The sequence below is a fragment of the Psammomys obesus genome, unplaced genomic scaffold (assembly GCF_907164565.1).
Source record: "Psammomys obesus unplaced genomic scaffold, mPsaObe1.curated_primary_1811, whole genome shotgun sequence".
Taxonomy (NCBI): Eukaryota; Metazoa; Chordata; class Mammalia; order Rodentia; family Muridae; genus Psammomys; species Psammomys obesus.
In genome coordinates this window covers 4,695,676-4,708,166 of record NW_026590699.1, presented here as the reverse complement: position 1 = coordinate 4,708,166, position 12,491 = coordinate 4,695,676, and positions in this window count along the sequence as shown.

Below are 12,491 nucleotides of genomic sequence, written 5' to 3'. Positions count from 1 at the left end.
TCCTTCCTTCCTTCCTTCCTTCCTTCCTTCCTTCCTTCCTTCCTTCCAAACTTAAGTTGCTTTACCCCAAATTGGATTTTACTTTCTGATTCTTTTGTTTATTTTCAGAAACTCTAGATAATTTTCCTCTAATAAATTGGCTAAGGGTGTATTTAGTTTATTGAGGTTGCTATAATAAACTGCCATTAACTTGGTGGTTTGCAATGACATAAACATTCTGTCTTGCAACCCTGGATGCGGGAGTATAAAATCCAGGTGTCTAGGATCATTCCAGCCTCTTGCAGCTTCTGGGGGCTTCAGGTGTTCTGTGGCTTGTGGCCACATCAATATAATCTCCTAAGTCTCTGCATTAATATGCTTCCTCATCTTCAATCTATCTAAATCTCTGTGTCACAGGAGACTTCCGGTCTTCTTAGGCCCTTCTCAGTATCCTGGGAGAAAACGTTCACCCATAAGTCCTTGACAAACATACCTGCAGAGACATTTTTCCAAAAAAAGCTACATTTATGGGTTCCAGGAATCTGATAGGAACTCCTTAGGTACAACTTCGGTCACTCCCATAATGTAGACACTCCTAGGAATCTTAAAACGATTGCCCAACTGTGTCTTAGGCCATCAGTTCTACAAGTGAATGCTTATTTTGTACAGTCTCTGCAGTTGAAGGGGTAACAGGCCAGTAAGAGTATAGGCAAGGACTCCCTAAAGTGTCAAAGGAAGCCTGGGCTCGAAACAACAAAACAGAGGCTCAAGAGACATGACAGAATATTTAGAATGTTTTTGTGCTGGCCCAGAAAAAGCCATAACACATGTGATCCTTGAAGCATCCTGAGAAGGAGAACAGGCTTTATATGTAAGTAAAGGATCAAAGAATTTGAACCAACAGGTAAGGAAGGCGCTGGTGAGCATTTGAGAAAGGTCTGAGTCACAAAGGCATGGCAACAAAAAAGGCAAATTAAAGAGTTGCTTTAATTTGAGTTATCTTTTAAAAGAATGACCACATCCTTTTGATTTTGATTTTTGAGTTTGATTTTTCAAGGCGACTGTGGCTAGAGTCCCTTGGTTCACTTGCCTGGAGCCTCCCTTCTCCCCAGATTCACTTGTGTGTCTGCCAATTGTGTGCACCTCGCAGCTGCCCCTCCTGTGCCTCCAGCTGATCCGAGAACGCTGTGTTCTGTTTTGTAATGAAATGTAGACTTCCTCTATGAAAAGGCTTAATGGGATAGCATTAAAAAAAAATTCAAGCTGGCTAAATTTAGTTTCTGAACAGTGTCCAGTCTGGAAATAAATCTTCATCTCAGGGCCCACTCTTCCACCTGGGAAGGTGCCCTGGCTAGATGGTTGGTAGCTGAAGTTTCTTCCTTTACCCCTCTGCCTGCAACAGGTACTGCTAGCCTTGTCCCTCTGCCAGCTCCTGCTACTTGTAAATAGACTTCACAGTGCCATGCCCTCTGAGTAGCTGCAGTGGTAGTCATCTCTATCTCCCAACTGTCTTCTGACTCTCACCATGTTCTGGTGTCTTCTTTTTGAGGACATCATAACATTTTAGGGGCTTCAAGGGATTTGCTTTCTTCTCAGTCCCTGGCTTTGTCCTTCCACTAACTCTTAAGTTTCTGGCTTCTTTTTCTCAGGCTTATTCCCCCACCCCCAACACAAAGAACTTCCTATTACTATACAGGAGGAACCTATTTTTATCCCCGAACCTAGCACCAGGGTGTATCCTAGGCTCTGGGTCCCCCATTTTTTTTTTTAAAAAGATTTATTTATTTTATGTATATGAGTGTTCTATCTGCATTTACATCTGCCAGAAGAGGGAATCAGTTCACATTATAGATGGTTGTGAGCCACCATGTGGTTGCCGGGAATTGAACTCATGACCTTTGGAAGAGTGCTCTTAAACACTGAGCCATCTCTCCAGCCCTGGGTCCCCCATTTTTATCTTCCCGCACTTGTGGGCAGGACAGGTGGTGTGTCTCCAACTCTTCTTACAGTATTGTACCCTTGACAGTCCATGTTCACCACACTGACATGCTAAAGTTACTATGGCTTTAGAATAAAGAGGAGGAGCTGAGCCTCCTCAGCTGAGCTGAGTCAGGCTCCTCCTGACTTCCTGCTGTCACCTGTGGGATGATGGACAGTAAACACTGTTGCTTTGCGCCTGCCCCCTGTACCCCGAGGATGACAAGCTGTCTAGGGTATTCATGTGCCCTTGGTTACAAAACAAATCAGACTTAAGCCCCAGCCTGCAAATTCCATGGCCAGGGGAGAAGTACAGACACGAAGATTGTATTGTGCATGGCAAGCAGAGAGGTGGGGCCTGGAGCAGGGCCTGGAGCAGGGCCTGGAGCACCAGTCTGGCATGGGTGCTGCAGAGGCTTAGTGTGGGCATCACGTGCCTGGGTAGGAGGCAGCACCAAGGAACTCTGTCCTCCTAGCTTCAAACTTCTGACCATGTGTTCTGTGCTGAGTGCTGTGCGTTGTGTTGAGGAGGAGGAGGTCTTGGGTTCTCCTTTGAAAATTATAAATGACAAGATGGAAGTGGCAGCCGAGAGTGTTGGAGTAAGGTGTCCTGGGAGCTTAGTCCTTGGCCCGTTGGGACCCATCATGGCTAGACAGACAGCAACCACCTTCTGTGCCCTCTGCACTCTGTAACTTCTAAAAAAGTGTGCTCATCCTGTGTCCCCAAGATGCTCCTTCTCAAGTGGTTCACTGGCTTTATGTCATTTCCTAAATAGTGCTCATCAAATTCTTCATTGACTGAGCCATCTCCCCAGCCTGAGATGCTCTTCTGGAGGGGCTTATGGTGATGATCTTGCCGGTGCAGATCATCACAGCAGGACTCCTGTGCTAGTGGGTGTGTGAGGAAGAAGTGGGCGGGGATAATGAGGTCCAGAAGATGAGTGGCACCTTTGGTGGGTGATGCTTGTGAGTGAGGTGGGAGAGGGTGATGGGTAAGTGTGAGAATATACCCATACTAGTCCCTGTTCCCAGGTGCTAACTTTGGATAGATGACCAAAAGCTGTCACTCTGATGCCTGTTTCTCCTACCTTTATTTCTCCTTAAAAGAGCAAGCAGTTACAGATTAAGAGAGACTTTGAACACGGTGGACTTAAGTCAGGAATGGTGATCTCTCTTTTGCAGATAGGAACACGGACACATTGAAAATTTAGGTAGTCTTTATGGGTGGGACATAAACCTGAAAATTTATACCTGGTGTAACAATATGGCATAGATCTTCCTGCTTCTCTGCAGAGAAAGAATGAGGCTTATTTATCTGAAGAATTGCCACTATGTACCTCAGAACAAGAACTTTAAAGTACTTGAGAAAACTGTCCGGTTTCGGGGCAGTTAGTTTGTTTCCTTTTCTGTAGTTCTAGCTAATAAAGCTTTGATTTATGTACACTAAGGCCCTGAGAGGAAATGAGGGAATTCAGTGAATAGGAAGAACAGGAACTAATTAAATCATAATTATACTTGGTTTAAATGTTTACTTAGGGAAAGCATTGAGAGGATTACTGTAAGACAGGAGGGCACAGAAGGTCTTGAGCTTGGGACAGGCATGTAAGGAACAGCTGTGTGAGATACCGAGGAAGTGGGAATCCCAGGGGGATTGGATGAAGGCACAGAAGGAGAGCAGCAGGAGCGCCTGGGAACCAGCTCAGAAGCTGCTCTGATTTCTGTGCTCATCAGTTCAAACATGGTGAAAAATGTGTCAGTTCACTAGGTTAGGACAGTGATTACTGATGTTTGGATGTCTCACACTGCGGGGTTTTTGTAGCTTTCACTGGGGACTGTAGTTCTGAATTTTTAAGCTGACTGTGGTGAGAGCAGCACACCCGGGCTTGTGCTGTGTGTTGCGATCTTGTAGGTAGTGTGGTGTTAGGCAGTAAGGGTAGCTACCGCAGGGTGTGGTGGGATTCGGGAGTGATGTGCCAAGGCTTCACCTACGCATGGAGTCAGGACCAGGGCTCGAGGAAAGTGAAGGTTACCACTGAATTTTAATCGTTATTGAGTGGTGAAGCTGAGGCGGGGCTTGGGAGAGCCTTTGAGGTTGTGCTTGCTGTGTGTACGGTTTTATGTGTGTGTTCAAGTGCATGTGTGCACAGAAGCCAGAAATCCGAATTGGGTGCCTTCTTCAGTCACGCTCTTTTATTACTTACTTACTTGTTTGTTTTTGTTTACTTATTATGTGCATGTGTGTGCACACACATGTGCATGCATTGGCCGTGGGCCACGGTATGTGTGTGGACGTCAGAGAACTTGTAGGAATCCGTTCTCTCCTACAGCGTGGGCCCTGAGGGGTAAACTCAGGTTGTCAGGCTTGGCAGCAAGAGCCTTTACCCGCTGGGCCATCATGCCCACCTATTTTATTTTATTTTTTTAAAACAGGCGCTGTCACTGAACATGGAGCTCACGATTTGGCACGGCTGGCTGGCCGTTGAACTCCACGGATCTACCTATCCCTGCACAGCGAGCGCTAATACCACAGGCATATGCCATGGTGACTGGCTTCTTATATGGGCGCTTGGGGTCTGGACCCAGGTTCTCAGGCTTTCACATCCGGTGCTTCCCGGATGGAGCCGTCTCCCCAGCCTGAGAAGTGCTTCTGGGGCGGATGATCATGAGGCATTTTTTTCTGGTGCAGCTGGACTCCTGTGCTAGTGGGTGTGTGAGGAACAAGTGGGCGGGGACACTGAGGTCCAGAAGATGAGTGGCACCTTCAGTGGGTGATGCTTGTGAGTGAGGTGGGAGAGGATGATGGATGAGCACCATTTAGGAAATGACGTGGTTGCACTAAGATCGGGAGGAGGCAGCGGGTGGGGATCACTCCAAGGCTTTCTGGCCTCTGCCTGCAAGAGAAGGGTGGGCATCCATCAGCCCACTCCTTGAGAATGTTCTCTAGTGTTTTTATTTAGCGTGGAGCAATCTTGTATATGTGAGGCTTTAAGATGTAATAAAAATGCATGAACTTTAGTTTGCCAAAGCCGGGTGTGAAGTTGAGATTTTGTGTTTCTTCTCTCTGGTTTGATCTTACTGAGGGCTCAGGACAGAATTCTGCTGAGTCAAACAGTAACAAGCTGAGCCCTTGCTGAATCAGGCCCCATATTTTACAGGCAGGGAAACTGAGGTCGGCTCCCAGAATTCCTTGCTCTCCCACCCAGGCTCTGCGCCCGCCCGACCACGCCTCCCCACACTGTGCTTGAATTAGGAGAACATTCTTTCAGCAGATCTCCCCGCCTCCAGTCTCTCTCGGCTTGAAACCATCCTACACACAGCTGCTGGGATAATCTTTCTAAAGCCATTTTTATCATGTCACTTCTCGGCACGATGTTTTCTGTTGCCTTTTGTCACATCCAGATTTCTCCTTTCTGGCTCTCGGGGCCTGCTGCAAAATGTCCTCTTTCCTGGGGTTCACTATGAGCTTTTATGGGAAGCTGCCCCATATTGTCGCTCAGTGTGAGTGCCTGTGCCCCTTGCTGTTTCCTGCTGCCCGGCCTTTGCACAAGCCTCCTTACCACCCTGGGATACTCTTTAACGACTTGAGTCTCCTGCTACTTTTCTTCACTGATTCGTGTCCCTTTCCCACCTCCAAGACCCAGGTTCCTTCCTTCTTTGAACTCATGGCTGCAAACTCTTTCCTCACTCTTACTGTTCTTTTTTCTTGTGGCTGTCCTTGGCCTTGGCACTTAGTTCCTTAGGTAACAGAATCTTATGTAAAATATAATAACCCTTCAGACCTATGGTCACATGACCGCCTGAACTGACAGAACAAAACAGGCAAACGGCAGCAGCGGCGGCGGCAAAATCACACACGCTCAGTGGAACTCCACTGTGACGTTTGTGCTTTGGAAAATGGTTCCTGCCGTGTGCTGGTGGCTGTGCGGTCACACCGTGGCCACGTGTCTCACCCGTGTTTTAAGGAAGGGTGCTGTGTGGTTGGGATGCACCCACGCCTCACTGGCTGGTAGCATATTCCTTAGATTCCCAGGAACGGACTCCAGGGGTGCCGTCAGCATCACGTGTTCCCAGCAGCCAGTTCGTGGTGCTGAGTCACCACGACTGGCCCACATGCAGGGAAGGAATTTGGTGTCGCATTGTTCTGTGTTTGGAGCTCAGATGACTCTGAGTTAAAGGCCACGTGTCTTTCATTTTCTTCTTTCGGATTCATGATTTTAGCAGAGTTTGGGTAGCAGTGAGGTTGTGTTGAGTTGTCCAGATCTCTGCGTCAAAGCCACCGAGAGCAGAGGCGAGTTGGCCTGACATTTGCTTGTTAAGTACTTGGGCGTGTCCAGGTCCTCAAGTTATCTTCCTTATTTTTGAGTTTATGGGTATGACTACCTGGTGTAATCAGGGCTATGTGGACTTGGCCGTGCTGTTTAACATCTTAGGGCTGCAGTTATCTTGTCTGTGAAATGAGCACTAGGATTATTTTGCTGTCCCCACACATGGTTGTTACAAAGGTCAATGTAAAGCTGGAGTTCCTGAGGCCTGTAGAGGCTGGCTGTCTTGGAAGGCAGGAAGCCAGCTGCACTGGAGGTTTCCTTGCTCTGAGGGATGTTCTTAACAATATCTGTCCTGCGCTTTAATGTGTAGTGTATTTATGAGTCTTGATCTCAGATCCTGATGACAGTGCTCTGTAAACCACAAAGAGCTGTATTTGTAAGGCAGCCCTGGAAAGCTTTCATTCAAAGAGAAGTTGTATTGCTTTCCTTTTTTTTTTTTTCAGAAATCTTGCTGCCTCTCTATGAGTGACATGTTCTTTTATGTTGCTGAGTCTTTGTATCTCATTACTAAAATCAGAACTAGGGCTGGGAGGTGGGTTAGTAAGTGAAGAGCCGACTTTGATTCCTAGAACCCATGTTCTAGGAAAAAGAAAATCAGGCGTGGTAGTGTGTGCTTTTAATCCCAGCACTGGGGAGGCAGAGACAGGAAGGATGCTGGGGCTTGCTGGCCAGACTGCCGGGGAGAGAAGTTATCTAAGAATAAAAACCGAGGTTGGTAGCACCTGAAAAACAGAAACACACACGTGTATACTCACATATGCATGGATTTATGTGCTCACAAACACACAGACGCACACATAAGACCGCAAGTAGTGAGGAAACTGTCAACCAGCATATCTGAAGTACTTCTACAGGGACAGCGCACTTTTCCAAAATGTGCTTGTGACAGAGGGGTTTTGAGGGTCAGATTTTTTTCAGATTTGTGAATATTTAATTTACATAAATACAATGAAATACTGTGGAGAGTGAGACCTACATTTAAGTACAGAATTCATTTATGTTTTATATATGTTTTTGCTGTACTTTTGATATGTGTGAGGCTTGATTCTGTGTTGCCATGTGAGGTCAGGTGTAGAATTCCAGAATTTTGGATTACGAATGCTCGGTGTATGCACGGTTTTCTAGAGATTTTCAAAACATTCATATTCTGTCTCCGATCTGGGTCTCCAAGTGGCATGCTGTGTCCAGCTAACCGCCTCATCTAGCTCTGCAGAGACAGCGAGCAGTCCAGGGTCTCCTTCGCCTCTGCACCTTAACCTAATGACTGTGCCAGTTTGGTGTCCGTGTGTCTCTTGTTTTGGTGTCTTTCCTTCCAAGCTGTCCCTTCACGAGGATGACCCAGGGTCTGTCCCATGCTATTGCACGTGATGGTTTGCCTACTGATGACATCAGGCGGACATCCTTTAGTGTTCACTGTTTTTCTTCCAGTGTGTGTTCTCTGAGGACAGATTATTTTATTAAGGCATGCCTATCAGTACGCAGATGGCTGACCTAACACACTCGCTCGCGCGCGCGCGCACACACACACACACACACACACACACACACACACACACACACGTCCTTTTAGGTTGGCTTCTCCCCCAAAGAGCCATGGGTATCTGCAAGCCAGACTCTCTTTGGGGCTCTGGTTGCCCATGCAGAAGCAGATAGAACTGGGTTAGCCAGGTGCCTACTTTTATTCCCAGTTCTAAACACCAGCTTCTCTTCTGCATGCCTTGGACTGAATTGTTCATCAAAGTCATCTCCGGTTTACTTTTCCCATGATGAGCTGTCTTCAAATGCCATACTATTTAACAAGCGTGTACACAGGCCTGTGGCGAAAGGCTGAAGATACAGCACCGCGCTGTTTCCCAGCACCTTCGGAAGTTCGCCAGCCTGCAGCACAGATTAGGCACCAAAGCCTCAGGACAGTGGCAACTGGATCCTGAGCTGGTCAGTGGCCCAGGTGATCTGTCCCACTGGAGGGGTAATTAAGCATCCCGCTGTCAGGAGGTGTCCCTAATGTTGTAGGCATTATTATTTCCTTGCATAAACTAATAGTGCATCTCTTAAGTGCTTCCTGCAAGACTCTGAAATAGCACTAGACGCGGGAGATAAGAGTATAGCTCTTGCCGTCCTACTGTTTAATTTTAGGTGTGTTGAATACAAGAATTTAAAGATAACATGATACACGTAATTGTGTGTTTTGTGAGAGAGTTTTAGCTGTTTGCTCATATATATATATTTTTTTAAACTGCAACAGTGCACAAGGAGTTACAGTGAAAAGGGAGAGTGCCTCACTTTGCTTCTCTGTCATCCTGAGGTGGGTGGGCACCATTTTTTTTTTTTTAAACAAGAACTTTTAGAGCACTTTTAAGTCCACAGCATAACAGAGTAGAATGTCCTATCTCCACTGTGGACAACCTCTCCTGCATTATCATTCTCCCATCCCAGAGAGTCTTTACAGCTCATAACTTGTGGCTTACATGGTATGCTGCCTAGGTCTATGTCAACTTGACATAAACTAGAATCATCAGAGAGGAGGAGCCTCAATTGAGGAAACGCCTCCATGAGATCAGCCTGGAGGCAAGCCTGAAGAACATTTTCTTTATTACTGATTGATGGGGGAGGGTATAGTTAGTTCATTGTGGGTGTTGCCGTCCCTGGGCAGGTGGTCCTGGGTTCCATAAGACAGAAGGCCCAGCAAACCATGAGGAGCAAGCCAGTAAGCAACACTCCTCTATGGCCTCTGCATCAGCTTCTATCTTCAAGTTCCTGCCCTGTCTTTGAGTTCCTGTCTGAGTTCCTCTGATGATGAACAGCGATGTGGAAGTCTGAGCCAAACAAACCCGTTCCTTCCCAAGTTGCTTTTAGTCATGGCATTTTATCACAGCACTGACTTAGGACACAAGGGGACTCTTCACTGTTGCTGTGTTTCCTGGGCTTGGGCAGACACCAGGGATATGTGCCCACACCCCAGGTTCAGCCTGGTATGTGACTGCTTCTGGGTATTGGTCTGTCTCCTCAGGGCAACTCCCTGCCTCCTCACCAGTGTGCTTCTGGTGGCAGCTGCTTAGCATTGTAATTGGGCTATTGCTTTTACTTTCTTTCTTTGCTAACTCATTAGTCCTAGCAGTGAGTTCTACCCTTATTTCTTATCCTGCCAGCTCCAGGCAGTGTCACAGCTGGCCCCTGTATAGAGAGATGCTAACTCTTCTGAGCTCACTTAACTTCCCATTTATCTTTGTGGCCCATCGCTCGCTCACCGTGGCTGTGCATGTTCTGTTTAACAGTCATTTTTTTGTTGTTGTTTGAACATCAGAAATAAGTACATAGGTTTTCCTGGTACTCGTTGTACATGGAAGATCTGCCCAGGGATCTGTTTCAACTAGATCCCTGAAATTCCCTCTTCCCTTCTTCCCTCCACCCTCCTTAGTTTCCTCTCCCCCCACTCCTCTCTCATCTCACAGTCTCAGCTTCCACACGAGCAGGATCACAGGTGTGTGTCATTCTGCCCAGCTTCTTGCCCAGGGGATGGTTTATACTTCTCGCTTATGGCTCCCTCAAGTTTCCTTCCTTCCCGTGACAGGTTTTGATAAATCGCTTATGTTTCTGAGGCCTGAGCTTTTCTAACACTTTTCTGGTCATATGTTTTATTTCTTGAGTTTGCCTTTTTCTGTCTTTGTTTTCATCCTCACTTTGTTGGTGTAAATCTTTCCCTAAGAGTGGAGGGCACATTTCTTATCTTGCCAGTTGGAAGCTCTGCTTCCTATGCTAGAAAGTCTATCTGAATTACTACTGAATTCTGAGATCATTTTCCCTGTGTTTCAATGCCCCCTTTAGAGAGTTGGGTGATGGTTCTTTATTGTAACTGATTTCTTCACTCTTGGTACTTCCAGTTTCTTTCCTTTGTGTTAAGAATGCTCATGATCTTGTGTGCGGCATATCATCTTCCTGCTGTGTGTACTGTGCTATGTGGACATTTCCACTATGCATTTTTTTTCTGTTTTCTGGCAGACTTTGTATTATCTTCCAACACATCAATTAAAATTTCAGTCCCATCTACTTTATTTAAACTTCCAACGTTTCCCCTCCCCCAATATCTTTTTAAGGTGGTGCAATATTTTCTCGGCTTTCTCTGTACAAATTATTTTATCACTTGTATGTTTGTTTGCTTTCTATCAAAACTCTTAGGATTCCCTCCAACCTCTCCTTTTCACTAGGGTGCCCTGTTGTGTTCACGTTGGCTCTAGCTGTGTGTTGTATGTGGGCTAATTTTTAAGATATTTGGACAAATGGCAGACCATACTGCTATAGAGCCTAAACCCCAAATTTAAGTCTTTCTGGTTAGAGTACATCTCCACCGTTTTAAAGGAAAAGGTGAGGCTAGTGTGCTATGTGAGGTGGGAGGTGCCAGATCGTCTGAGTGCTGATAGGCATTCTGGGATTGCTTGTTGCAACTAGGCCCTGTGCCTACCCTGTGCATTATTTCCGCCAACTCGGGTTCACCCATTGTGCACACTCTTGAGCAACCAGGGCAGGCATTCTGGGATCTGCACAGTTGCTCTCTTCCCTCTCCATCTTGCATCTTCCCTGCCTCGTGGACTGCCTCCCACCCCACCCTTCCACCTGATGTTTCCTGCAGACTAGTTGAACTTACTGGTGCTGTATGGTGCACACTCCTGCTTTCTCATCTCTGTGCTTTGCTTTCTCTTTAAACCCCTTCACTGTCACTTAATTTGGTCTCAGAAGGAAGAGAAAGTAAATTTATATGGCCATTCCACCACCCTCAATGAGAGATGCAGCAGAGCTTTATTTTATCGTGGCTCTGGGGGCTGAAACGTAATGTAATTCTCTGACATTATTCAAATGATAATGGCCAGACAGTCTGTTAGATTATGGGCTTTTTCTGTCTCTGCCTGGCACTGAGAATAATCTGTGGATTTTATCATTGTATAAATGGACACAGACTGCTGAGAAGTCAGTGTGTGATGGCTCTGACCTGGACGGACAGCAGGCATTTGCACACATGCTCCTGTCTGTGAGCATTGTCTGACAGTGGAAAAGAAATACCCTTGAAGCCACGGTGTAGAATTGTTTCTGTGTGGAAAAGACAGGCCACAGTGAAACCTACAACAAAGCGTGGGTTTTCTTTTCCCCTAAGACTGGTGCTTGAGAAAGTGCCTGAAGTAAGCTTCACTTCTCCCTTCCTTCTGTGTCCTCTTGCTTTGCCCTTAGGAACCTGGGGTGGTGACCACATGGGAGAGCCTCCGAAGCTGCTGGGGGACCCTGGGGACCTCCAGGCTTGAAGTGTTGTCTTGGGAAATCCAGGTTATTCTAGGTTCTGGGTTCATGTAACACCAAAGGCAGGTTTAACTACAGTGTCAGACGAGGATGGCACAATGAGTTTTATCTCATCATTTTAGTGAGTCAGAGGTCAGAGAGGCATTCCTAAGGCAAAACTACATTTGGTACCATTTATGTGAAAAGAATTTCCTGTGTTTATAATCTGAAAAACAAACAAACAAACAAACCCACAATAAAAGCCAGGTACCTGTAGTAATTGAAGTCGAGGCAGAAGAATCAAGAGTTTGAGGCCAGCCTGGGCCTCAGAATTGATGTCAAAAAACAGAGAAGAAAAATAAAACAGTTCAGAAGCACCACTGAGCCCTTCTCAGTCTAACAAGGAGTAACATTTACCAAGGATTCAAACAAAAAGGAAGCGCTTGTCTTTCTATTGGGTGATAGCGTTTTTTTCATTCTGTGTTTAAGTCACTTATGTGGCATTGAGTGTTATTATAGGTGTGGATTTTAATCTGGAAGGCACCTGCTGGAGTTTCCTGGTTCTTTATGCCTCCATACATTGAACTGTACGGAGATCCACTGGTAGTTGCAGGGAGGGAAGTAGTTCATTGAAAGGGAAGCATAAATAAGCTTTGAGGTGCACTAGCTATGGCCGGGCTCCAGGCAGCAGAGTGGAAAGCGTCTGCGTTGGGGTGAGGTCTGTGTGAGGTATGTGTGAGACTTTGTACTGGTCATTTCCTTAGTAACCATCCCTCCTCAGCTCTTGCAATGCAGCCTAATTTTGAGCATTTCCTCCTAGCTGAATGAAGCCCAGGTGTGCTAAGGCTGTCCCAGACTTCCATTTCAGTCTCCATTCACATGCTAATCTTCAGAACATTTTCCCCTCCCTCTCTATTCACTATTCTCTGTCATCATCATCACTAT